This window comes from Phaseolus vulgaris, chromosome 1 (assembly GCF_000499845.2).
Source record: "Phaseolus vulgaris cultivar G19833 chromosome 1, P. vulgaris v2.0, whole genome shotgun sequence".
Lineage (NCBI taxonomy): Eukaryota > Viridiplantae > Streptophyta > Magnoliopsida > Fabales > Fabaceae > Phaseolus > Phaseolus vulgaris.
Window position 1 is genome coordinate 24698121 of NC_023759.2, and position 5423 is coordinate 24703543.

The window sequence follows — 5423 nt, forward strand, 5'->3', positions numbered from 1 at the left end:
GCCTCCGATCGCTAGGTGGCGATGAGGACTTAAAAACTTAATTTGTGCCTCCAATCGCCGAGTGGCGATGAGGACTTAAAACTTCACTTGTGCCTCCAATCGCCAAGCAGCGATGAGGACTTAAAACTTGACATTTACCTCTGTACCGCCCTGGTAGTCGGAAGTGATGACGTGACATCGAGCTATTATATAGGCGTGTTGAACGGGACACCTGGCTGGCAGAAGGGAAGGAAGTCGGGAGGCTCGTGTAGTCGCCAGTCATTAAGTTGGCGTGCTCCGATCTCTAGCATACCCAAACCGGCGGTCACCGAGTTTGAGATGAAGTCGCCGGATGTGAACCCAGACGACCTAGTGGTTAGAGATCGCCGAAACAAGTACATCGCCGAAGAGGGAGGCAGATAGTCATTTCCCAGCTGGCCAGAGTATGAGCTCGGGAGACAGCTTACCTAAACATACACGGTGAAGCAAGTAAAGTAGATCATGAAGGCGGCCGGCGAGACCACAGGGAAGGTGTGTATGAAGGCACCCGAACTCGCCACGCAGAAGGGATCACGCTCCAAGACAGCTATGAGCTGAGTGTGTCATGCATAAGTAACTTAGCCAAAAGCCTGAAGAATGAGAAGTGGCCCCCAAGTCAAGGAAGCTCCAGATGGTGACACGTGTACAGCTGGATGCGAGCCACGTGTCCAGATGTGTAACTGTCAGGAGAGAGAAAGTGCACAGGTATATAAGAGATTCTAACGAACTTCTGAGGTACGCACGTTCAAATTACTTCTTTACGCTTACGAGTTTTGAGTATGCTGAGAGAGAACTTTTGCGCGGTTCCTTAGAGTTCTTGAGCTTTCTCTTAGTATTTGGTGGTTCAGTTGCTGACTTGGGCGTCGGAGCGTGATCGGCCGCAGCGGCGCCGTTCTGTCTTTGCAGGTTCTTGAGGTGAATCACGGAGAAGGACGGAGGCTAACACGGCGCAGAAGTCGATCCAGGTTTGACGAGGCAAGGCTCCAGCGTCTTGGTCAACAGGCAGGATCATCAGGCGCCCACCGTGGGGCCGTGTAAAACCTGTTTCCATCCACAGCGTGAGTTCTTGGAAGTTTCTGCAGTTTCTGTGTGGTTGTGTGCTGGTGCAACCATTTTTCGCCGTTCATATAAGCTTTGTTCGGTAGTTTCGTGCTTTCCACCGTTCGTTTGAGTTCTTGTTCGGTGAGGTGAGGTTTTTCGCTGCTTACGCAAGTTTTAATCGGTGAGATCTAAGTTTCGCCGCTCGTTTGGATTTTCGTGGAAGAAGCGGTGGTTAATGGTGGAGTCGTGAGTTTCTGTGAAGGTTTGATGTTGAGGTTGTGTTCTTGAAGTTCTTTGGAGTTTTGCGAAGCTTTGACCGATTGATTGCTGAATCGATCGTCGCTGAAGAAGGTGTTGTTCATCGCTCTTTGTGATCTCTCAAGTTTTCATGAGAAAGATGAGAAGCAACCGTTCAAGTCCAGTTGCGCCCATTGCTGCTGAAGGCGCCATGACTATGGCGCAAATGGTGGAAATCATGCGTTCGCTGCAGGCGAATGTGGAAGCCTCGCGCATAGAGCAGGCAAAAATGCACGAGGACCTGGTCGCCTCGCAGGCTAGGAATGAAGAGCTTAGCAGAGTTACTGAGGAACTGCGCCAAGCTCTCCAGGAGTAGCGGGGGCGCCCAGTCGCTGAAGAGGTCGCGCCGTCAACGCTGCCTCGCGTTTTCCCCATGCCTTTCGCTCAGGCGATTACGGACACGCCTATCCCTACGAGTGTGGTACCCGTAAAGGCTGTTTTTACCGGCGTGGAGGATCCTGAGGCACATCTCACCACGTTTCACAAGCAGATGATGCTGTCAGGAGGATCGGATGCTGTGTATTGCAAGATGTTTGTGAGCACACTCCAGGGGACGGCGCTGGAATGGTTTGTGAGCCTGCCTACAGGTCACACAACCAATTTCCAGCAGTTTTCGAAGATCTTCGTCGAGCAGTACATAGTGAATAAGGCGTCGTCTAGGGTGTCTTACGATCTGTTCGACATAAGGCAGTACCAGGGAGAGTCCCTCAGGGACTACTTGAATCGTTTTGGGGCGTAGATGCTCCGCTCGCCGGCCAAGGATGAAGAGATGTTGGTCTACGCATTTAAGAAGGGCGTGCTGCCGGGACCCTTCTGTGAGGTGTTGATCAGGGCTCACCCCGCCACGTTTGCTGAGGTTAGGCGACTTGCGGTGGCCCACATCGCCGATGAAAGTGAGGTCGCCGAGAAGAGGGGAAGCGTGGCCCCCGCAAGGCCACGTGCCCAGACCAGGATCCAGCCACAGAGGGTGCTGGAGACAGCGGCGACCAAGAGGGACCAGAGGACTCGCCATCCTTATGATCCAAGGAAGAACAAGGGCAGGGGCCCAGGGCGCCCTCAACTAGCACGACGGGAGTACAATCGCCCACCGAAGCATAAGTTTGTGATGGGATTGGCGGACCTGATCGCCATTCCCAATATAGCCGCCAGGCTGAAGGTGCCCGAGAAGGTGGGCGACAAGGTGTTGGGACCAAAGCCAAACGCCTGGTGCGAATTCCACCAGGGCTTTGGCCACACCGTGGACTCATGTTTGGCTTTAGGATACCAGCTCGACGACTTGGTCAAGAGCGGGTTCCTAAACGATTACTTGCTGGATAGAAAGACTGGGGGCGCGTCGAGCTCCCAACCCGCAGGTGGTGAGGCTCAACAGCACGAGATGCCTACTCACGGAGAGATCCACACTATTGCAGGAGGTTTCTCGGGTGGGGGATGCACCGCGTCACAGAGGAAGAAGTATGCGAGGTCTGTGATGACGGTGGACATGTTCGAGGACCACTCGCCAGATGTGGACATTACGTTCACAAGGGAAGATCTCAGGGACGTTGTGCCTCATGACAACGATCCAATAGTCATCTCGCTTGTTACGGCGGGAAGGAAGGTCCACAGAGTATTGGTGGACCAAGGAAGCTCGGCAGATGGGATGTTCTCGCCGACTTTCACACAGCTGCAGTTGCCCCTTGACCAGCTGAGGCCCTATGGAGGGTGTTTGTATGGTTTCGCTGGCGATCAGGTGGAGGTCAGGGGGTATATAGAGCTGAGAACTACCTTCACGGATGAGGCGGGCTCAAGAACGGAGAAGATCAAGTACCTCGTCGTGAACGCCCCCTCAACATATAACATTCTGTTGGGAAGACCAACACTCAACAGAATAGGAGTTGTGCCCTCGACCAGGCACATGAAGGTGAAGTTGCCATCTATGGAAGGGGTGGTGATCACCATCAAGTCTGACCAGAAGGAAGCAAAGAAGTGCTATGAGAATAGCTTGAAGAACAAGAGGTCAGTGAGTTGCATCACAACGACGCCGCCTCCCGGTGTGAAGCCCAAGCCAACAGAGTGGCGGGTTGTTGGTGCAGCGATCGAGGTGGCCACTGGGGAAGACGTCGCCATGATGGATGCTGAGGGTGAGGGAGGGAACGCCGAGCGGGAAGAAGAGGCGAGGAATCGCCCTGAGGAAGCGAGGGAGCTGGGAATCGCCAGGGCGGTGATCACCAGGGAAGCTAGACCAAAACCCGTCGAGGAATGGCTCGAAAGGGAGATCGGGGGAAAGGTCTTCAAGTTGGGAAGATCCTTGGAGGCTGAGCTCCAAGACCAGATTGCCAAGGTGATAGAGCGGCATCTGGATGCTTTTGCATGGTCTGCTTCAGACATGCCGGGGATTGACCCCGACTTCTTGTGCCATCATCTCGCAATGGACAACTAGGTCAGACCGGTGCGACAGAGAAGAAGGAAATTCAACGAGGAGAGAAGGCAGGCGATCAGGGATGAAACCTAGAAGCTCTTCGCTGCAGGCCATATCAGGGAGGTCCAGTACCCTGAGTGGCTAGCAAATGTCGTGCTGGTGAAGAAGAGCAATGGCAAATGGCGCATGTGCGTCGATTTCACTGATCTAAACAAGGCTTGCCCAAAGGATTCGTATCCTTTGCCCAGCATAGACGCCCTGGTTGACAGTGCTGCAGGGTGTAATTTGCTGAGTTTCCTGGATGCCTTCTCGGGGTACAACCAGATAAAGATGCATCCCATGGATGAAGAGAAGACCGCCTTCATGACCGAGAGATCGTGCTACTGCTACAAGGTGATGCCTTTTGGTCTGAAGAACGTCGGGGCCACGTATCAGAGGTTGATGGATCGGGTACTTGCACCAATGCTGGGAAGGAATGTGCAAGCCTACGTGGATGACATGGTCGTGACCTCGCCAGAGAAGAGAAAGCACGTTGCGGACTTGGAGGAGTTATTCACTATGATCGCCAAGTTCAGGTTAAAGCTGAATCCCGAGAAGTGCATCTTTGGCGTGGAGGCGGGGAAGTTCTTGGGATTTCTCTTGACTGAAAGAGGAATAGAAGCCAATCCTGATAAGTGTGCTGCCATCTTGGCGATGAGGAGCCCGGCTACCGTGAAGGAATTGCAGCAACTTACAGGTCGGATGGCCGCCCTGTCTCGTTTCGTATCAGCCAGCGGAGAGAAGGGCCATCCGTATTTTCAGTGTTTGAGGTGAAACAACAAATTTGCCTGGACGAAGGAGTGTGAAGAGGCCTTCGTCAAGCTTAAAGAGTACCTGGCGAGCCCGCCGGTTTTGTGCAAACCGCTGATGGGGACCCCTCTCAGGTTGTATTTTGCTGTGATTGAGAGGGCGGTGAGTGCGGTGCTCGCCCAAGACCAAGATCAGGCCCAAAAGCCTATTTATTTTGTCAGCAAGGTGCTGCAGGGCCCCGAAGTGAGATATCAGTCCTTGGAGAAAGCTGCACTGGCAGTGGTTTTTTCGGCGAGAAGGTTACGCCACTATTTCCACAGCTTCACAATACTGGTGATGACCGACTTGCCCATCCAGAAGGTTTTGAAGAAGCCCGATGTAGCTGGGAGGATGGTGAAGTGGGCGGTGGAACTGTCGGAGTTCGACATCAAGTATGAGCCCCGAGGTCCAATTAAGGGGCAGATTTTGGCAGATTTCGTGGTCGAGCTCTCGTCAAAAGCCACACGAGTTGAGGGGGATGACTTTCGTTGGGTGCTTTCGATGGACGGATCGTTGAACCAGCAGGGCAGCGGTGCTGGAGTCATCTTGGAAGGGCCCAACGGTGTGCTGATTGAGCAGTCCCTGAGGTTTGCCTTCAAGGCCAGCAACAACCAGGCAGAGTATGAGGCGCTCATCGCCGGAATCTTGCTGGCCAAGGAGATGGGAGCTAAGGTGCTAATGGCTAAGAGCGACTCGCTGTTAGTCACGGGACAAGTAACAGGCGAGTTCCAAGCTAAAGATCCACAAATGGCGGCTTACCTGGAGTATGTACAGGAGTTGAAGAGTTCCTTTGCCTCCTTTGAAGTGGTGCATGTGCCCAGAGAGCAGAATGCCCGAGCTG